This window comes from Chiloscyllium plagiosum, unplaced genomic scaffold, assembly GCF_037043375.1.
Source record: "Chiloscyllium plagiosum isolate Xiang-an unplaced genomic scaffold, Cpla_swu_hap1 HiC_scaffold_18, whole genome shotgun sequence".
NCBI classification, from domain to species: domain Eukaryota; kingdom Metazoa; phylum Chordata; class Chondrichthyes; order Orectolobiformes; family Hemiscylliidae; genus Chiloscyllium; species Chiloscyllium plagiosum.
In genome coordinates, this window is record NW_028270156.1 from 70,852,489 (window position 1) to 70,876,457 (window position 23,969).

General features: G+C 45.4%; 1 protein-coding gene and 1 pseudogene across 2 annotated transcripts in view; both read right to left on the reverse strand.

The window, feature by feature from the left end:
* The window catches only part of LOC122558112 (CD44 molecule (IN blood group) b), a 78,469-nt gene that overhangs the window by 29,834 nt on the left and 24,666 nt on the right, over positions 1 to 23,969 (reverse strand). The gene's annotated exons all lie outside the window — the stretch shown is intronic.
* Positions 9,696 to 9,902, reverse strand: LOC122558062 (guanine nucleotide-binding protein G(I)/G(S)/G(O) subunit gamma-7 pseudogene; annotated as a pseudogene).

The window sequence follows — 23,969 nt, forward strand, 5'->3', positions numbered from 1 at the left end:
CGAGCCTGAGAGGGGTGACTATTCCTGGCAGCGGGGGCCTGCAGGTTAAGGCCTCCCTGTACATGGATGATGTCGCCGTTTTCTGCTCAGATCCGCTGTTCGTGCATAGACTCATGTGCATTTGTGACCAGTTCGAAGGGGCCTCGGGGGCCAAGGTAAACCGAGGCAAGAGCGAGGCCATGCTCTTCGGGAACTGGGCCGACCAATCCTCGATCCCCTTCACCGTCAGGACCGACCACCGGAATGTGCTGGGTATTTGGTTCGGGGGGGCTGGGGTGTGCACCAAGTCTTGGGGGGAAGCGTATCAAGAAAGTGAGGCAGAAACTGGGCAGATGGAAGCTACGGTCGCTCTCCATCATGGGTAAAAACCTGGTCATCAGGTGTGAGGCACTGTCATTGCTGTTATACGTGGCACAGGTCTGGCCTATTCCCAGAACCTGTGCCGTCGCAGTCACCCGGGCCATCTTCCAGTTTATATGGAGGTCAAAGATGGACCGGGTCCGAAGGGACACAATATACAAAGATCTGGGCAACGGGGGAGAAAACACACCCAATGCCACCCTCACCCTGATGGCCATCTTTGTGTGTGGCTGTATCAAGCTGTGTGTGGATTCCCGGTACGCAAACACCAAGTGTCACTACGTACTGAAGTTCTACCTGTCCCCAGTGTTGCGAAGGATTGGCCTGGCCTCGCTGCCGCGGAACGCTCCGAGTAGTTGGACCGTTCCGTATCACCTGTCCTTCGTGGAGAAATTTATGAAGAAAAACACCTTTGACCACAAGTCCATCAGGAAGTGGTCAGCACGTAGTGTCCTTGAAATCCCAGAACTTTCCAACAAGCACCAAGACATGCCTTGGCTGGTGGTGAGAAGGGCTCTGCCTTTATGCACGCCCGGACCCTCAAAGCAGCTGCGGAGGGGTCGAGACTGTCACACACCTCCTTCTGGAATGTGCCTACGCAAAGGAAGACTGGAGAGGAATGCAGTGGTGTTTGTCGAGGTTCGTCCCGAGCAGCTCCATGACATGGGACTCCGTGCACTACGGTCTGTTCCCCGGGACGCTCACCGAGATGAACATCAACTGTGCCTGGAGGATCATCAACTCGATGAAGGATGCTCTCTGGGCGGTCCGAAACCTGTTGATCTTCCAGCTGAAGGAGTTGACCCTGACTGAGAGTTGTGGACTAGCACATTCCAAGGTCCAGGACTACGTGTTGAGGGATGCGCTGAAGCTTGCAGCTGCCGCCAAGGCGCGGTGGGGAAAGACCACCGTGTAATGTCTGCCTGCCAAAGAACAGGGGGCCCACGCAGTAAGTGGGCTCCGCAGACGCATCAGCTAACCAAATGCATGGTCAATGTACAGACCTGTATATATGAATGATTACTCGATCTTTGTATGCAAAGAAATGGAATGTTTATGTATGTATGGCATGACCAATTGTACAGATCATCAAAATATTTTTATGAATAAAGTATATTTTTGAAATAAAAAAAATTTATTAGCGAGTTCCAACCAGCTTTGCTTGCCAGTATCCCTTTTGCAACAAGGTTAATAAAGTCTTGGCAATTTGTGGCCATATTTCTACCATGGTTAGTACAGAGTAGTGAGATCTCACGTTGAAGCTTTATTAAGATCTGCCTAACCTCAACTGTCCAGGTTGTTTCCCAGCTACCATGCTGCTAGTCTAGTACTAGACATGGAAGCCTTGGGGAAGAGATTCTCATGGCCTACTCTGTCTATACCTCTCAATTTGTAAATCAGATCACTCCCCAACTCCCCACCCCTCAGCCCTCTCTGCTCCAGGGAAAACAAACCCAGCCTATCCAGTCTCTCTTCATAACTGAAACTTTCCATCCCAGGCAACATCCTGGGAAATCTGCTTTGCACCGTTTTCAGTGCAATAACACCCTCCCAAATTGCACATAGTATTCCATCTGTGGCCTAACCAATGTTTTATAAGGTTGTAACAAGACTTCCTTGCTCCTATATTCTAGACCCCAGCTAATGAAAGCAAGCATCTCAAATACCTTCTTCACCGCCCTGTCTACCTGTGCTGACACTTTCAGGGGTCTATGGCTTTGTACACCAAGGTCCCTTTGTTTGTCAATACTTCCAGGGACATACCATTCATTGTGTATATACTTTCCTCATTGGACATCACAAAATGCATTGCCTCACACTTATTGGGATTAAATTCTCTCTGCCATTGCTCTGTCCAATTTACCAGCTGATCAATGTCAGACTTTAGTCTGAGTCCATCCTCCTGTCAACCATTTTGGTGTCATCTGCAAACATACCTCTGCATTCACGTTGTTAATGTAAATAACAAGCAGTAAGGGTCCCAGCACCAATCTCTGTGGTGTACCACTAGTCACACGCTTCCAGTCACAAAAGTAAACCTCCACCATCACCCTTCGCCCTCCTATCTGTAAGCTGATTTTGGATCCAGTTTTCCAACCTGCCTTGGATTCCATGGGTTCTTACCTTTGGACCAGCCTTCCATATGGGAACCTGTCAAAGGCCTTACTGAAGTCCATGGAGACCACATTAACTGCACTACCCTCATCAATATATTTAGTTACCTTTTCAAAAACCTCCATTAAATTAGTCGGACAGCATCTCCCACTAATAAATCCATGCTGAGTAACTCTGACCAATCTCTTTATTATTGACCCTGTTCCTCATAATCTTTCCCAATGATTTCCTTTGCACTGACGTTAGACTGACTGGTCTGTCATTACCTGGCCTATCCCTGCTGTCCTCTTTGAACAGATATCCTCCAGTCATCTGGCACTTCATCTGTGGTCAGCCAAGTTTTAAATATATCCACCAAAGCCCCAACAATCTCCTCCATTGTCTATCATAGCAACCTGGGCTACATCACATCAGGCCCTGGGAATTTATGTACCTTTTTGCTGACTAAAACATCGGATACCTCCTCCTTATTAATCTTAACATGTTCTAGAACCTCATCCTTCCAATTGAGATCCCCAGTTACAACGTCTTAGTCCTCTGTGAGGAATATTCATTTACAACCCTCACCCATGTCCACTGGCTCCAAACACAGGATGCCCCTTTAGTCTCTAATAGTCCCACTCTTAACCTGGTAATCCTCTTATCCTTAATATACTTATTAATAGCCTTAGGGTTTTCCTTGATCCCATCTATATAAGGTATTTCATAGTCCCTCTTGGTCCTCCTAATTTTCTTTTAAAACAACCTCCTACACTGTCTATACTTCTGAATATCTTTTTAAATGCTATACTGCAAAGTGACTCAGCTTCTTGCAGTTAGAACATTGCCTCCCTCATGCTGAACATGTGTCCTTGTTCTCATATGGTGTTTTCTGCAATACGTACAACCTGTAATCTGGGCCTGACCTTGCTATTGGCCCTTCTAGAAACATTTATTTTTATTCCATTGTGTTGCTCTTGTTAGAACTGGACTGTCTCTCAATATAAAGCCTCATTCATTCTGTCAGTAATATGGTCTAGCTGATAATTGACAACCTCAAAGCTGCTGTCCACCAATAGCTATCCAAGAGTATATGTCTTTTCTCTCAGCGGACAAACTTTCACTGCAGGATCTTTAATGTTGAAGATAACCCGACCAACCAAAGGTAAATTTCAATTGCCCAGATTCACAAGATTCAGAGAGACATCTCAATGTAGTCACATTTATCAATGCTCTCCCTCTCTTTCTGAGCTCTGTTAAACACATATTGCTCCATTCATTATGTTAATAGAGAGTTCAAATGGGTTTTCAAGACCCTCATTATTTCTTTAGCTCTTCTGGTTCTCAATGAGGCCTGGGGTTCCATGCAACTTGCAGCAACCCTCTTCCAACACTTAACAGAACAGATTTGTTCAGGTTGCTTCGATTAATGTGGTGGCTATCTCATAATTTTTCTCATTGAGACTGGAAGAGAATCCAATTCTAACTGATGCCATCTTTCCTCTCCACAGGAGCAGGGACTGAACATTTCAAAGCCATTCTGACTGATCAGTCGCACAAAATTTGCAGAGTGCATTCTTAAACTACGCTTTGATTTTTATTTACAGTAATTAGCTCTCAGGCAGCTCTCAAAATCCACACCATTTTTACAGGTGACACATTTCATGTGCAAGTGTTGATGCCTTCTCCCTCGAAACTGCACGTCACAATGTACTGAGTCAAGTGTTTTGGTCAGGTCGATGAATGGATATAATGAAGCCTTAGCAATTTTTCTTGCATTTTTGTCTGGGCCACAAAGGCATGGCTGAGGCTCCTCTTGAAAATTTGAAGTCATACTGTGTCCCCTGGAAGGATTACCTCAGCTACAGTAGGTCAGCTATTCAAGGGTTTCCTGTCACCAGTCTTAGTGAGACCCTCCTTCCTGGGCAGAGGCAGCTGAAGAAACAAACGAGGAGGGAGGCAATATTGTACCACCTTAGAAATTTGCAAGTTTGGAACAGGAGTAGGCCATCTGGCCCCTCAAGTCTATTCCACCATTCAATAGGATCATGGCTGATCCAACTGTATCTATGGAAGAGTAAAGGCTGGCAGTCACCCTTGACAACACCAGCTTTGCCAACTAGAATAGGGCCTTGGATGGATTGCCAAAACTTCCCGATTGTGAAAGGATCATGAGACAACCCCTCCATCTCAGCCAAAACCCTTATGCCACTCCTTCAACATCTTCACTTTAGTCCAAATAAAATAAAAATCTTCCTTCACACCTTGGACTCTGATTCCAATGAAGGTGCAAAGGAAGATTTTTATTATATTTCAGATTATAATGAAATTCTCACTGTCACCCCAAAAGAACAAAGTGACGGACAGCCACCATGATGAAATGCAACATTGACATGAATTCCTGGGTGACCATTGCTCTGGACTGAACCAGAGGAAGGCAGTGTCCGTGGGAACAATCCTGACATTTCAAGAGCTGACAATGACATAGGAAGAGGAAAAGTGCGAGCACGAAATGAAGAAGACGTGGCCTGAGCGATGAAGACATGAGGGGGCTTCCCACATGTCAACAAGTGCCCTATGTGGTATAAAGTCTGCTGACCTCCATTTGGCCATATCAGCCATTTCCCATTTCATTGAAGACCATTATTCTCATTTGAAAGAGATGGCCAAAAATCCTAAATTGGAAGTGACTCCGGTCTCTGGAGAGAGAGACCGCTGGAAAGATTGACATTGGAAAAGCCAACGCAAATTGCATACTCAGTGTGGTCACTTGATAACAAGCACCACATTCAGTCCAAAAGACATACACCTCCTGTGGTTTGGTCTAGATCAAAGCACAGGCACCTCTTTGATAATACCATTGTTCAGGTTAAAGACCTAAATGATGTCTGTATCACTCAATCCATGCAGGGCCGTTGATATCTACCTCAACAGACCATCCATGTGTTCAATCAGTAATAAATTTGCACCGAGCACAAAGACATTGCAAGGACCAAGGTTCCAGAACACCAGTTTCCAAGCCCCAAAGCAGCTGAGCAATGAGAACAATTCCAAATGCAGCTCTGGGAAATCTTCAAGCATCCAACTCAATTCCGGAATAGTGCGATGGAGTAAAAGCAGCTAGCACAGAGACTATTGGTGTCAGCAGGACTGGCTTAAGAGCAATGAGACCTCCCTGGAACCATGATCGTTTGCCTGGCAGAATAACTCAAGGTCAGAACACACTCCAGGCTGACATCAAAACCCCAAAGATAAGGGACATGTGGTTGGAAGACAATCCTGAGAGAGCTGGTATTATGATAACCGTCATGGAAAGCTCTTCGAGAACTGAACAGACAAATGCTCTTCAGCCACAACGTCTTCAGGATGACTACGCCATCCATCAATGCTGGAATGAATATTTTAGATAAACCCAACTGTGACTTCACAATCACAGTCGATACTCTGCGGGCTAAGCTCTAACTTCCTTGTGCTAGAGCCCATGGTGAAACATGGATGTAGGTGAAGTGCTAATCATTGTACTGAATGTGACTGAGGCTGGTAATTCACTGACAATATGGCAGTGACTGGACGTCATATACTCCTAATCAATAGACTGATATTGAATGGCACAATGGTCATGCCCTTTATATCGAGACTGTCACTGACAGTGGACAATAATCACTTGGCCTTCAATGGATTAAAAGTCACAGGGATAGGAACTCCATAACTAATGGGCTGACGAAGACTGGACTTGGTGATTCATTTCATCAAACGACTAGCAATATCTGGTGGTAATAATTCCCTGATCAACAATGGATTCACAGTGAGTGGGGGTAGTATTTTCCTGAGTCAGGAGTGTGATGCTGGAAAAGCACAGCAGATCAGGCAGCATCCAAGGAGCAAGAGAATCGACGTTACGGGCGTAAGCCCTTCTTCAGGAGAGGCTTGATTAAGGGCTAATGCCCGAACCATCAATTCTCCTGCTCCTCGGATGCTGCCTGACCTACTGTGCTTTTCCAGCAACACACTCTTGACTCTGAGCTCCAGCATCTGCAGTCCTCACTTTCTCCAGTATTATTTTCCTGGCCAGCAAATTTCCAGTAACTGGGGCTGTGATTCCCCTGATCATTAATAGACTGGTAGTGACTGGGCTGGCAACTTCCTGGTCAATAAACTGACAGAGAGCAGGAACTCCCTGATCAATACATTGACAATGACTGGCAAAATAGTGTCCCGAGGCAATAAACTGGCAAAACTGAGGCAGTGGTTCCCTAATCAAGTGATTGAAGATTCTGGGGAGGGCGGAGCATTACTCTCTGGTCAATACACAAACAACGACTGGGCTCAGTGACTCTGTGATCAATAGACTCACAGTGACCAGACATTGGAATTCTGATCAATAACCTGACAGTGACTGAAGTCTGTACAAAAGTCTATTGATCAGAGATTATTAGTTGTTGCTGGCACTCAGTAGCAGGCAAACAGAATCACTGAACAGTAAATATATCATCAATGGAGTCTTGTGACTGGCGTCCTTCATTCCCTGACTACTTATAAACTGATAGTGACTCAGGGTAGCAACTCTCCGGTCACTAATAAGCAGTCACTAATTCACTGAGGAACAATGTGCTGCAAGTCAGTGGGGACAGGATCAATATCCTGACAGTGTCTCGGAGTGGTACTTGTTGGATCAAAAAACTAATTCTGTCTGGGAACACTAACTCCCTGACCTTCAAGCTGACAATAAGGGAGGGTAGTCACTTCCCTAATGGACGATATTGTCTGATCAATAAACTGAGAGTGACTGGGTCAGTAATTGCTGGATCATCAGCAGAGGACAGGATGATCCAGTAGATTTTAATCCAGTTCATCACAATGGTAACGATAGTGGTCATCCCTGGAGCTACATGTCAGTCAGCTGAGAGGAGGGGAAGCCCCTACAATGGAATCTAAGTTGGAAAGTGCTGCTAGTAAAACTTCACCCACATTCGGTCACATGTCAGATTGGTTTATTAATCAGTCACTGACTGCAACTGTCCCTGAATTGACTGGAATATCCAATGGTGCCTACTGGAGTGAATGGGACTCACTGACTCTCTCATCCCAACTCCCACACATTAATGTCCTACCAGGAGGTGTCCCTCATTGTCAGCCAGTCTGTATCCAGTGGAGGGGCCCAGTATTGGATGGTTGGGTTGGCGTATGGCTGTCACAGAGATACACAGCATGTAAACAGACCATTCGGTCCAACTCGTCCATGCCAACCAGATATTCTGAATGAATCTAGTCCCATTTTTCCAAACTTGGCCTATATCCCTCTCAACCCTTCCTGTTCATACACCCATCCAGATGTATTTTAAATACTGTAATGGTTCCAGCCTCCACAACTTCCTCTGGCAGCTCATTCCATACATGCACCATCCTCTGCGTGAAAACGTTGCCCTTAGGTCCCTATTAAATCTTTCCCCTCTCACCGTAAAGCTAAGCTGTCTTGTTCTGGTCTCCTCCCCCACCCCGGGGGTAAGACTTTCTCTATTTACCCTATCCATGCCCCTCATGATTTTATAAACCTCTGTAAGGTCACCCCTCAGCCTCTGACTTTCCAGAGAAAACAGCCCCAGCCTGTTCACCTTCTCCCTATAGCTTAAACCCTCTCTGCCTCTGAGTTACGCCCTCCGCCATCCCCCAACACCCTTCAAACTCTTCCTGTGACCACAACCCACCCTCCATTCCCCTGTGCTCAGGAATGCAGCGATAAACCCTGAAGACCTTGAATTATTTCCAACAACAGCCATTGCTCCTGGTGGCACTGCCAGCAATGCATCTGCCCTTGGCTGTCCTTCAGGCCATGGGATCCTAAATCCCGGGAAATAAGTGTGACAGGGTATTTTCTTTGATCGGGCATTCCATACAGAAGCAACGTAGACCGCACCCAGCCTCCACCCCACTTTCAATCCCAGCTGAAAGAGTGTGGGAGTAGTGATACCCTGGCCAATCTGACAGTGACTGGGAGCAGTAATACTCTGAGAAAGGCCCTTTATGAGATGGAGTGTTGGGCCGGGTGCATTGGCTCTCAACTAACTTGCTGACACCACCACCAGTTTCCCCTTGAAACTGAATTTTCAAGAATTTCCCATGTAACATGAAACCCGATGTAAAAGCAGTCTGAGCCACTGTTCTGTAAGTTGACATGTCACTGTATGTACCTATGGGGGCAGGTTAGCTTGGAAGGTTGGTTTGTGACACAGAACAGTATGGGTTCAATTCCTGCACTGGCTGAGGTTACCGTGAAGAGCTCTCCCCTTGCCTGAAGTGCGGTGACCCTCAGGTTGAAACACCACCAGGTTTTCTCTCTCTCTTGAATGAGAGAGCAGGCCTATGGTCTGATTAGACATTGGTGACTTTACTCTTATGGCAACGCAGCAGTTCAGAAGATAGAAGTTCTGTTCCCAAAAAGATTAGGCAGGGGGACAACATTTATTCCAACATCACAATTAGTGAGACGATCTGTCTCCCCAAAACCCTTCCCAATCACAAACCTATCGATTTCTGACCTAAATACACTCAATGACTTGGCCTTCACAACCTTCTGTGGCAATGGGTTCCACAGTTTAAACTACTGTCTGGCTGGAAAAACCCCTTCTTATCTCAGTTTGAAAGTACTTCACTCTGTGTTAAGTACTCCAAACGTTAGTACCAAATGGAGTTCACACAAAACAATTCCATTCATATGGGTATTGCTCGACAGATCCTCTTCTTCCACTTCACCCCATTGCCCCAGCCTCACCAAACAAAAGCAATAACATTACCAACTGAGGTCGAGAGTATGGTGCTGGAAAAGCACAGCACATCAGGCAGCATCCGAGGAGCAGCAGAGTCAACGTTTCGGGCAAGAACCCTTTCCTGATGAAGGGCTTATGTCCAAAATGTCGATTCTCCTGCTCCTCGGATGCTGCCTGACCTGCTGTGCTTTTCCAGCACCACTCTCTCGACTCCGATCTCCAGCACCTGCAGTCCTCTCTTTCTCCACATTAGGAAGCACACACATAACAAAATGCTCGTCTTTAAAAGCCCTCCATTGCTTGGTCTGGTGACATAAATTCTCATTGGCTGAAATTTCTAAACCCCCTTTACTAGATTTGCAACCACTAATTTTAAAAAAATACATTTTCTATTTAGATATCTGTATTCATTGACTTGAATATTTCTTGCTGTTGGTAATCACTAATGTGCTGTGCTTCATCCATCTGGGGGCAAAGCTAGAGGATGATGCAGGATTTCTTTTCCTTGAAAGGATTCTCCAAAGTCAGAACTCCAAGAATCAGTGGGTCACTTCGGACATGCTGCTCCCAGTAATTCATAAGGTTTAAAGCAGCTTTGGATACCTTGATTCTCTCAACGCCTGCTTCAATCCTCAGTTGTTCCATGTGTTTCCGTACGCGTACTATTTTGTTAGTTGTTGACATTGTCTGCAATCTATTCTAGGCCAATGCTAATTTCCTGCATTGTGGCAGTTGCTTTATTGCCTGGCTCGAACTCACTTACAGCAGCTCACATGTTGGGTGGTGGCACGGTGGCTCAGTGGTTAGCACTGCTGTCTCACAGCACCAGGAACCTGAGTTCGATTCCAGCCTCAGGAGACTGCCTGTGTGGAGTTTGCACATTCTCCCCGTGTCTGTATGGGTTTGCTCTGGGCAAGATGGTGTCCACAATTAGCGAATGGGATGTGATCTTTACCCCATTGGGAGGCTGAGGTTTTACTACTAACCCACTGAGTTATAACTATGATAGGAAGTCACATCCTGGTCCCTGTATCCATATGTAATGTCACAAAACAGAGATAAATATTTCCATGCAGAATGAGTCCCTTACTGCCATCTCCCAGTTTTGGTCACCCAATTCTCCCATTGTCCCTAATCTTCAAATCAATCCTAGGTTGGGCCAGTACCTCGGAGTAACATCTGTGTGTGGCACGGATTGGCACAGTAACAGTAGCACAGAGAAATGGAACAAGCAATTCACACGTTCAGGGAACATGCCTGACATAACCTGGTACATAACATCAGTCAAACCCTTGGGATAAGGATGTAAGGCTTTGTTGTCAGGAACTGGCCAAAGCCTGACATTGACACTTTCAATGGCTTCACTATCTTCTCTATGAAATCTAATCACAAAAACACAGGGCGGAACTTGACGTTTAGAAATTGATATGTTGCTTAAGAACTACATTGTGAGAGGCCAAAGAGGATATTTCCTTCTCAAAACAAGGGACTGTTGGAAATTGTGGTCCCTTTACAACTGAATTTTTCTAGTATTTCCTGTGCAGCTTGAGACTTCATGTAACGGCTGCTGTCACAGTTGCTTCCTTCCTGCAAATGGAAACAATTTCTAAGTCGAGAGCGTGGTACCAGAAAAGCACAGCAGGATGAAAGGTTTATGCCCGAAACGTTGATTCTCCTGCTCCCTGGATGCTGCCTGACCTGCTGCGCTTTTCCAGCACCACACTCTCGGCTCTGATCTCCAGCATCTGCAGTTTCTCACTTTCTCCAGGAAACAATTTCTAATTCAAGGCAAAAAGGTGGATGACAATAAAAACCACCAAGGCAGTAGATTCCACATGTTGAGGCCAAATAATTGTCTGACACCAAAGGTACCCAATTACTGACCCAGCAAGCAGGAAAATAAAAAGGATCACCACTGACGGTCAGATGAAGCTGGGCGAGGAGACAGTGGTTACTCGTATGTCGTAATTGTCCTGAGTGTGTTGCTTGTAAGGATTCGGACAAGTTTTTTGACACGGTGTAGGGCAAATGGGCAAGTGCTCAGAGTTAGCACAGGTCCTCATCAGATAGAAGATGGATCAGAAGAGATTGAAGGAAGATCCAACCTTGAAAACATCAACAAGTGAGGACGTTGCAGACCGCACAGCATATAAAGGTTGACACAGTTCTTGCCACTGGCCATTCATTGCCTGGTTCCAGCCAACCCAGTCCCGTAAGTGGTTTTAGGAGAATTTAAAGTGTAAAAAGATGTTATTTCCATAAAACATCAGGTGAGAAATGCGGCAACTTAACAAGCCCAATAAGCGAACTGCAACTTCCTTGTTAATGGCCAGCTCAAACCATCAGATAGCTGCGGCCGCCGACATCAGCAGCTGCTCCTAACAGAGGGAGAAAGTGGCTCAGAATCCAGAAACAAGAAATTCCCTGGTCAACACAGTGATAGAGTCTGGGGACAGTAACTCACAGATCAACACAGTGATAGAGTCTGGGGACAGTAACTCACAGATCAACACAGTGATAGAGTCTGGGGACAGTAACTCACAGATCAATACAGTGATAGAGTCTGGGGACAGTAACTCACAGATCAATACAGTGATAGAGTCTGAGGACAGTAACTCACAGATCAATACAGTGATAGAGTCTGAGGACAGTAACTCACAGATCAACACAGTGATAGAGTCTGAGGACAGTAACTCACAGATCAATACAGTGATAGAGTCTGGGGACAGTAACTCACAGATCAACACAGTGATAGAGTCTGAGGACAGTAACTCACAGATCAATACAGTGATAGAGTCTGAGGACAGTAACTCACAGATCAATACAGTGATAGAGTCTGGGGACAGTAACTCACAGATCAATACAGTGATAGAGACTGGGGACAGTAACTCACAGATCAATACAGTGATAGAGTCTGGGGACAGTAACTCACAGATCAACACAGTGATAGAGTCTGGGGACAGTAACTCACAGATCAACACAGTGATAGAGTCTGGGGACAGTAACTCACAGATCAACACAGTGATAGAGTCTGAGGACAGTAACTCACAGATCAATATAGTGATAGAGTCTGAGGACAGTAACTCACAGATCAATATAGTGATAGAGTCTGGGGACAGTAACTCACAGATCAATACAGTGATAGAGTCTGTGGACAGTAACTCACAGATCAATACAGTGATAGAATCTGGGGACAGTAACTCACAGATCAACACAGTGATAGAGACTGGGGACAGTAACTCACAGATCAATACAGTGATAGAGTCTGGGGACAGTAACTCACAGATCAATACAGTGATAGAGTCTGGGGACAGTAACTCACAGATCAATACAGTGATAGAGTCTGGGGACAGTAACTCACAGATCAACACAGTGATAGAGTCTGGGGACAGTAACTCCCTGATCAATACAGTGATAGAGTCTGGGGGCAGTCACTCTTTGATCAGTAAAGTGATAGATTCGGGGGTCAGTAACTCACTGATCAATGCAGTGACAGAGTCTGAGGACAGTGACTCACTAATGAATACTGTGATAGATTCTGGGGGCAGTAACTCCCCAATCAATACAGTGATAGTGTCGGGGCGCAGTAACACCCTGATCAATACTGTGATAGATTCTGGGGACAGTAACTCACTGATCAATACAGTGGTAGAGTCTGGGAACAGTAGCTCACTGATCAATACATTGACAGAGTCTGGGGACGGTAGCGCACTGATCAATACAGTGTTAGAGTCTTTGCACAGTAACTCACTGATCAATACAATGATAGGTTCTGGGGACACTAACTCTCAGATCCAAACAGTGATAGTGTCTGGGGACAGTGACTCCCTGATCAATACAGTGATAAGGTCCGGGGTCAGTAACTCACTGATCAATACAGTGATTGAGTCTGGGATCGCAAACTCCCTGATTAATACCGTGATAGAGCCTGGGGACAGTAACTCACTGATCAATAGAGTGATAGAGTCTGGGGACAGTAATTCTCTGATAAATACTGTGATAGAGTCTGGGGACAGTGACACCCTGATGAATACAGTGATAGAGTCTGGGGACAGTGACTCATTGATCAACACAGTGATAGAGTCTGGGGACAGTAACTCACTCATCAATACATGATAGAATCTGGGGACAGTGAATCCCTGATCAATACAGCGGTAGAGTCAGGGGTGGCAGTGACTCCCTGATCAATACAGTGATAGCGACTGGGTACAGTGACTCCCTGATCAATACAGTCATAGAGTCTGGGGGCAGTAACTCCCTGATCAATACAGTGACAGAGGCTGGGGGCAGTAACTCCCTGATCAATACAGTGATAGAATCTGGGATCACAAACTACCTGATTAATACAGTGATAGACTTGGGGACAGTAACTATCTGATCAATAGAGTGATAGACTCTGGGTGCAGTCACTCACTGATCAATACAGTGATAGAGTCTGGAGATAGTGACCACTGCAGTGATAGACTCTGGGTGCAGTAACTCACAGATTAATACAGTGATAGAGTCTGGGGGTATTAACTCACTGATCAATAACAGTGATAGAGGCTGGGGGCAGTAAATCCCTGATCAATGCAGTGATAGAATCTGGGGGCAGTAAGTCTCTGATCAGTACAGTGATAGAGTTTCGGGACAGTGATTCACTGATCAATGCAGTGGTAGAGTCTGGGCCAGTAACTCCCTGATCAATACAGTGATAGAGTCTGGAGGCATTAACTCCCCGAATAACACAGTGATAGAGTCTGCGGGGCATTAACTCACCGATCAATACAGTGATAGAGTCTGGGATCAGTAACTCAATGATCAATACAGTGATAGCGTCGAGGCGCAGTAACACCCTGATCTATACAGTGATACAATCTGGGCACAGTAACTCACGGATCAATACAGTGGCAGAGTCTGGGGACAGTAGCTCACTGATCAATACATTGATAGAGTCTGGGGACAGTAATGCATTGATCAACACAGTGGTAGAGTCTGGGGGCAGTAACTCCCTGATCAATACAGTGATAGAATCTGGGGACAGTAACACACTGATCAATATAGTGATAGAATCTGGGGACAGTAACTCCCTGATCAATACAGTGATAGAATCTGGGGACAGTAACACACTGATCAATATAGTGATAGAATCTGGGGACAGTAACACACTGATCAATATAGTGATAGAATCTGGGGGCAGTAACTCCCTGATCAATACAGTGATAGAATCTGGGGACAGTAACACACTGATCAATATAGTGATAGAATCTAGGGACAGTAATGCACTGATCAACATAGTGATAGAGTCTGGGGACAGTGACTCCCAGATCAATACAGCGATAGCGTCTGGGGACAATGACTCCCTGATCAATACAGTGATAGAGTCTGGGGGCAGTCACTCCCCAAACAATAGTGATAGTGTCTGGGGACAGTGACTCACTGATCAATACAGTGACAGAGGTTTTGCTTAGGAACTCACTGATCAATACAGTGATGGAGTCTGCAGACAGTAACGCACTGATCAATACAGTGATAGAGTCTGGGGACAGTAACACACTGATCAATATAGTGATAGAATCTGGGGACAGTAACGCACTGATCAATACAGTGATAGAATCTGGGGACAGTGATGCACTGATCAATATAGTGATAGAGTCTGGGGACAGTGACTCCCAGATCAATACAGTGATAGAGTCTGGGGACAGTGACTCACTGATCAATACAGTGATAGAGTCTGGGGGCAGTAACACACTGATCAATATAGTGATAGAATCTGGGGACAGTAACGCACTGATCAATACAGTGATAGAATCTGGGGACAGTAACGCACTGATCAATACAGTGATAGAGTCTGGGGACAGTGATTCACAGATCAATACAGTGATAGAGTCTGGGGACAGTGACTCACTGATCAATACAGTGATAGAGTCTGGGGGCAGTAACTCCCTGATCAATACAGTGATACAGTCTGGGGGCAGTCACTCTCTGATCAGTAAAGTGATAGAGTCTTTGCGTAGTAACTCACTGATCAATGCAGTGACAGAGTCTGGGGACAGTGACTCACTAATGAATACTGTGATAGATTCTGGGGGCAGTAACTCCCCAATCAATACAGTGATAGTGTCGGGGCGCAATAACACCCTGATCAATACTGTGATAGATTCTGGGGACAGTAACTCACTGATCAATACAGTGGTAGAGTTTGGGAACAGAAGCTCACTGATCAATACATTGACAGAGTCTGGGGACGGTAGCGCACTGATCAATACAGTGTTAGAGTCTTTGCGCAGTAACTCACTGATCAATACAGTGATAGATTCTGGGGACACTAACTCTCAGATCCAAACAGTGATAGAGCCTGGGGACAGTAACTCACTGATCAATAGAGTGATAGAGTCTGGGGACAGTAATTCTCTGATAAATACTGTGATAGAGTCTGGGGACAGTGACACCCTGATGAATACAGTGATAGAGTCTAGGGACAGTGACTCATTGATCAACACAGTGATAGAGTCTGGGGACAGTAACTCACTCATCAATACATGATAGAATCTGGGGACAGTGAATCCCTGATCAATACAGCGGTAGAGTCAGGGGTGGCAGTGACTCCCTGATCAATACAGTGATAGCGACTGGGTACAGTGACTCCCTGATCAATACAGTCATAGAGTCTGGGGGCAGTAACTCCCTGATCAATACAGTGACAGAGGCTGGGGGCAGTAACTCCCTGATCAATACAGTGATAGAATCTGGGATCACAAACTACCTGATTAATACAGTGATAGACTTGGGGACAGTAACTATCTGATCAATAGAGTGATAGACTCTGGGTGCAGTCACTCACTGATCAATACAGTGATAGAGTCTGGAGATAGTGACCACTGCAGTGATAGACTCTGGGTGCAGTAACTCACAGATTAATACAGTGATAGAGTCTGGGGACAGTAACTCCCTGATCAATACAGTGATAGAGTCTGGGGGCAGTCACTCTTTGATCAGTAAAGTGATAGATTCGGGGGTCAGTAACTCACTGATCAATGCAGTGACAGAGTCTGAGGACAGTGACTCACTAATGAATACTGTGATAGATTCTGGGGGCAGTAACTCCCCAATCAATACAGTGATAGTGTTGGGGCGCAGTAACACCCTGATCAATACTGTGATAGATTCTGGGGACAGTAACTCACTGATCAATACAGTGGTAGAGTCTGGGAACAGTAGCTCACTGATCAATACATTGACAGAGTCTGGGGACGGTAGCGCACTGATCAATACAGTGTTAGAGTCTTTGCACAGTAACTCACTGATCAATACAGTGATAGGTTCTGGGGACACTAACTCTCAGATCCAAACAGTGATAGTGTCTGGGGACAGTGACTCCCTGATCAATACAGTGATAAGGTCCGGGGTCAGTAACTCACTGATCAATACAGTGATTGAGTCTGGGATCGCAAACTCCCTGATTAATACCGTGATAGAGCCTGGGGACAGTAACTCACTGATCAATAGAGTGATAGAGTCTGGGGACAGTAATTCTCTGATAAATACTGTGATAGAGTCTGGGGACAGTGACACCCTGATGAATACAGTGATAGAGTCTGGGGACAGTGACTCATTGATCAACACAGTGATAGAGTCTGGGGACAGTAACTCACTCATCAATACATGATAGAATCTGGGGACAGTGAATCCCTGATCAATACAGCGGTAGAGTCAGGGGTGGCAGTGACTCCCTGATCAATACAGTGATAGCGACTGGGTACAGTGACTCCCTGATCAATACAGTCATAGAGTCTGGGGGCAGTAACTCCCTGATCAATACAGTGACAGAGGCTGGGGGCAGTAACTCCCTGATCAATACAGTGATAGAATCTGGGATCACAAACTACCTGATTAATACAGTGATAGACTTGGGGACAGTAACTATCTGATCAATAGAGTGATAGACTCTGTGTGCAGTCACTCACTGATCAATACAGTGATAGAGTCTGGAGATAGTGACCACTGCAGTGATAGACTCTGGGTGCAGTAACTCACAGATTAATACAGTGATAGAGTCTGGGGACAGTAACTCCCTGATCAATACAGTGATAGAGTCTGGGGGCAGTCACTCTTTGATCAGTAAAGTGATAGATTCGTGGGTCAGTAACTCACTGATCAATGCAGTGACAGAGTCTGGGGACAGTGACTCACTAATGAATACTGTGATAGATTCTGGGGGCAGTAACTCCCCAATCAATACAGTGATAGTGTCGGGGCGCAGTAACACCCTGATCAATACTGTGATAGATTCTGGGGACAGTATCTCACTGATCAATACAGTGGTAGAGTCTGGGAACAGTAGCTCACTGATCAATACATTGACAGAGTCTGGGGACGGTAGCGCACTGATCAATACAGTGTTAGAGTCTTTGCGCAGTAACTCACTGATCAATACAGTGATAGGTTCTGGGGACACTAACTCTCAGATCCAAACAGTGATAGTGTCTGGGGACAGTGACTCCCTGATCAATACAGTGATAAGGTCCGGGGTCAGTAACTCACTGATCAATACAGTGATTGAGTCTGGGATCGCAAACTCCCTGATTAATACCGTGATAGAGTCTGGGGACAGTGACACCCTGATGAATACAGTGATAGAGTCTGGGGACAGTGACTCATTGATCAACACAGTGATAGAGTCTGGGGACAGTAACTCACTCATCAATACATGATAGAATCTGGGGACAGTGAATCCCTGATCAATACAGCGGTAGAGTCAGGGGTGGCAGTGACTCCCTGATCAATACAGTGATAGCGACTGGGTACAGTGACTCCCTGATCAATACAGTCATAGAGTCTGGGGGCAGTAACTCCCTGATCAATACAGTGACAGAGGCTGGGGGCAGTAACTCCCTGATCAATACAGTGATAGAATCTGGGATCACAAACTACCTGATTAATACAGTGATAGACTTGGGGACAGTAACTATCTGATCAATAGAGTGATAGACTCTGGGTGCAGTCACTCACTGATCAATACAGTGATAGAGTCTGGAGATAGTGACCACTGCAGTGATAGACTCTGGGTGCAGTAACTCACAGATTAATACAGTGATAGAGTCTGGGGGTATTAACTCACTGATCAATAACAGTGATAGAGGCTGGGGGCAGTAAATCCCTGATCAATGCAGTGATAGAATCTGGGGGCAGTAAGTCTCTGATCAGTACAGTGATAGAGTTTCGGGACAGTGATTCACTGATCAATGCAGTGGTAGAGTCTGGGCCAGTAACTCCCTGATCAATACAGTGATAGAGTCTGGAGGCATTAACTCCCCGAATAACACAGTGATAGAGTCTGCGGGGCATTAACTCACCGATCAATACAGTGATAGAGTCTGGGATCAGTAACTCAATGATCAATACAGTGATAGCGTCGAGGCGCAGTAACACCCTGATCTATACAGTGATACAATCTGGGCACAGTAACTCACGGATCAATACAGTGGCAGAGTCTGGGGACAGTAGCTCACTGATCAATACATTGATAGAGTCTGGGGACAGTAATACATTGATCAACACAGTGGTAGAGTCTGGGGGCAGTAACTCCCTGATCAATACAGTGATAGAATCTGGGGACAGTAACACACTGATCAATATAGTGATAGAATCTGGGGACAGTAACTCCCTGATCAATACAGTGATAGAATCTGGGGACAGTAACACACTGATCAATATAGTGATAGAATCTGGGGACAGTAACACACTGATCAATATAGTGATAGAATCTGGGGGCAGTAACTCCTGATCAATACAGTGATAGAATCTGGGGACAGTAACACACTGATCAATATAGTGATAGAATCTAGGGACAGTAACGCACTGATCAACATAGTGATAGAGTCTGGGGACAGTGACTCCCTGATCAATACAGTGATAAGGTCCGGGGTCAGTAACTCACTGATCAATACAGTGATTGAGTCTGGGATCGCAAACTCCCTGATTAATACCGTGATAGAGCCTGGGGACAGTAACTCACTGATCAATAGAGTGATAGAGTCTGGGGACAGTAATTCTCTGATAAATACTGTGATAGAGTCTGGGGACAGTGACACCCTGATGAATACAGTGATAGAGTCTGGGGACAGTGACTCATTGATCAACACAGTGATAGAGTCTGGGGACAGTAACTCACTCATCAATACATGATAGAATCTGGGGACAGTGAATCCCTGATCAATACAGCGGTAGAGTCAGGGGTGGCAGTGACTCCCTGATCAATACAGTGATAGCGACTGGGTACAGTGACTCCCTGATCAATACAGTCATAGAGTCTGGGGGCAGTAACTCCCTGATCAATACAGTGACAGAGGCTGGGGGCAGTAACTCTCTGATCAATACAGTGATAGAATCTGGGATCACAAACTACCTGATTAATACAGTGATAGACTTGGGGACAGTAACTATCTGATCAATAGAGTGATAGACTCTGGGTGCAGTCACTCACTGATCAATACAGTGATAGAGTCTGGAGATAGTGACCACTGCAGTGATAGACTCTGGGTGCAGTAACTCACAGATTAATACAGTGATAGAGTCTGGGGGTATTAACTCACTGATCAATAACAGTGATAGAGGCTGGGGGCAGTAAATCCCTGATCAATGCAGTGATAGAATCTGGGGGCAGTAAGTCTCCGATCAGTACAGTGATAGAGTTTCGGGACAGTGATTCACTGATCAATGCAGTGGTAGAGTCTGGGCCAGTAACTCCCTGATCAATACAGTGATAGAGTCTGGAGGCATTAACTCCCCGAATAACACAGTGATAGAGTCTGCGGGGCATTAACTCACCGATCAATACAGTGATAGAGTCTGGGATCAGTAACTCAATGATCAATACAGTGATAGCGTCGAGGCGCAGTAACACCCTGATCTATACAGTGATACAATCTGGGCACAGTAACTCACGGATCAATACAGTGGCAGAGTCTGGGGACAGTAGCTCACTGATCAATACATTGATAGAGTCTGGGGACAGTAATGCATTGATCAACACAGTGGTAGAGTCTGGGGGCAGTAACTCCCTGATCAATACAGTGATAGAATCTGGGGACAGTAACACACTGATCAATATAGTGATAGAATCTGGGGACAGTAACTCCCTGATCAATACAGTGATAGAATCTGGGGACAGTAACACACTGATCAATATAGTGATAGAATCTGGGGACAGTAACACACTGATCAATATAGTGATAGAATCTGGGGGCAGTAACTCCCTGATCAATACAGTGATAGAATCTGGGGACAGTAACACACTGATCAATATAGTGATAGAATCTAGGGACAGTAACGCACTGATCAACATAGTGATAGAGTCTGGGGACAGTGACTCCCAGATCAATACAGCGATAGCGTCTGGGGACAATGACTCCCTGATCAATACAGTGATAGAGTCTGGGGGCAGTCACTCCCCAAACAATAGTGATAGTGTCTGGGGACAGTGACTCACTGATCAATACAGTGACAGAGGTTTTGCTTAGGAACTCACTGATCAATACAGTGATGGAGTCTGCAGACAGTAACGCACTGATCAATACAGTGATAGAATCTGGGGACAGTAACACACTGATCAATATAGTGATAGAATCTGGGGACAGTAACGCACTGATCAATACAGTGATAGAATCTGGGGACAGTGACGCACTGATCAATATAGTGATAGAGTCTGGGGACAGTGACTCCCAGATCAATACAGTGATAGAGTCTGGGGACAATGACTCCCTGATCAATACAGTGATAGAGTCTGGGGACAGTGATTCACTGATCAATATAGTGATAGAATCTGGGGACAGTAACGCACTGATCAATACAGTGATAGAGTCTGGGGACAGTGATTCACAGATCAATACAGTGATAGAGTCTGGGGACAGTGATTCACTGATCAATACAGTGATAGAGTCTGGGGGCAGTAACTCCCTGATCAATACAGTGATACAGTCTGGGGGCAGTCACTCTCTGATCAGTAAAGTGATAGAGTCTTTGCGTAGTAACTCACTGATCAATGCAGTGACAGAGTCTGGGGACAGTGACTCACTAATGAATACTGTGATAGATTCTGGGGGCAGTAACTCCCCAATCAATACAGTGATAGTGTCGGGGCGCAGTAACACCCTGATCAATACTGTGATAGATTCTGGGGACAGTAACTCACTGATCAATACAGTGGTAGAGTTTGGGAACAGAAGCTCACTGATCAATACATTGACAGAGTCTGGGGACGGTAGCGCACTGATCAATACAGTGATAGATTCTGGGGACACTAACTCTCAGATCCAAACAGTGATAGAGCCTGGGGACAGTAACTCACTGATCAATAGAGTGATAGAGTCTGGGGACAGTAATTCTCTGATAAATACTGTGATAGAGTCTGGGGACAGTGACACCCTGATGAATACAGTGATAGAGTCTAGGGACAGTAACTCACTCATCAATACATGATAGAATCTGGGGACAGTGAATCCCTGATCAATACAGCGGTAGAGTCAGGGGTGGCAGTGACTCCCTGATCAATACAGTGATAGCGACTGGGTACAGTGACTCCCTGATCAATACAGTCATAGAGTCTGGGGGCAGTAACTCCCTGATCAATACAGTGACAGAGGCTGGGGGCAGTAACTCCCTGATCAATACAGTGATAGAATCTGGGATCACAAACTACCTGATTAATACAGTGATAGACTTGGGGACAGTAACTATCTGATCAATAGAGTGATAGACTCTGGGTGCAGTCACTCACTGATCAATACAGTGATAGAGTCTGGAGATAGTGTCCACTGCAGTGATAGACTCTGGGTGCAGTAACTCACAGATTAATACAGTGATAGAGTCTGGGGGTATTAACTCACTGATCAATAACAGTGATAGAGGCTGGGGGCAGTAAATCCCTGATCAATGCAGTGATAGAATCTGGGGGCAGTAAGTCTCTGATCAGTACAGTGATAGTGTCTGGGGACAGTAAATCCCTGATCAATGCAGTGATAGAATCTGGGGGCAGTGAGTCTCTGATCAGTACAGTGATAGAGTTTCGGGACAGTGATTCACTGATCAATGCAGTGGTAGAGTCTGGGCCAGTAACTCCCTGATCAATACAGTGATAGAGTCTGGAGGCATTAACTCCCCGAATAACACAGTGATAGAGTCTGCGGGGCATTAACTCACCGATCAATACAGTGATAGAGTCTGGGATCAGTAACACACTGATCAATACAGTGATAGAATCTGGTAACAGTAACGCACTGATCAATACAGTGATAGAATCTGGGACAGTGACGCACTGATCAATATAGTGATAGAGTCTGGGGACAGTGACTCCCAGATCAATACAGCGATAGAGTCTGGGGACAATGACTCCCTGATCAATACAGTGATAGAGTCTGGGGGCAGTCACTCCCCAAACAATAGTGATAGTGTCTGGGGACAGTGACTCACTGATCAATACAGTGACAGAGTTTTTGCTTAGGAACTCACTGATCAATACAGTGATGGAGTCTGCAGACAGTAACGCACTGATCAATACAGTGATAGAGTCTGGGGACAGTGATTCACTGATCAATATAGTGATAGAATCTGGGGACAGTAACGCACTGATCAATACAGTGATAGAGTCTGGGGACAGTGATTCACTGATCAATACAGTGATAGAGTCTGGGGGCAGTAACTCCCTGATCAATACAGTGATAGAGTCTAGGAATAGTGACTCACTAACCAGTGCAGTGATAGATTCTGGGGACAGTGACTCCCTGATCAATACAGTGATAGAGTCTGGTTACAGTAACTCCCTGATCAATATCGTGATTGAGTCTGGGGGCAGTAACTCTCTGATCAATACAGTGATAGAGTCTGGGGACAGTAACTCCCCGAACAATACAGTGATAGAGTCTGGGGGCATTAACTCACTGATCAACACAGTGATAGAGTCTGGTGGCAGTAACTGAATGATCAATGCAGTGATAGAATCTAGGGACAGGCAGTCTCTGATCAGTACAGGGTTTCGGGACAGTGATTCACTGATCAATACAGTGGTGGAGTCTGGGCGAGTAACTCCCTGATTAACACAGTGATAGAGTCTGCGGGGCATTAACTCACCGATCAATACAGTGATAGAATCTGGGATCAGTAACTCAATGATCAATACAGTGATAGTGTCAAGGCCCAGTAACACCCTGATCAATACAGTGATAGAACTTGGGCACAGTTACTCACTGATCAATACAGTGATAGAGACTGGGAACAGTAACTCACTGATCAATACAGTGATAGAGTCTGGGGACAGTGATTCACTGATCAATATAGTGGGGGTCAGTCTGGGGGCAGTCACTCTCTGATCAGTACAGTGATAGAGTCTTTGGGTAGTAACTCACTGATCAATGCAGTGATAGATTCAGGGGACAGTGACTCACTGATCAATACAGTGACAGAGTCTGGGGACAGTGACTCACTAATGAATGCTGTGATAGATTCTGGGGGTAGTAACTCCCCGATCAATACAGTGATAGAGTCTGAGCGCAGTAACACCCTGATCAATACAATGATAGATCCTCGGGACAGTAACTCACTGATCAATACAGTGATAGAGTCTGAGGACAGTAGCGCACTGATCAATACAGTGTTAGAGTCTTTGCATAGTAACTCACTGATCAATACAGTGATAGATTCTGGGGACACTAACTCTCAGATCAAAACAGTGATAGTGTCTGGGGACAGGGACGCCCTGATCAATACAGTGATAAG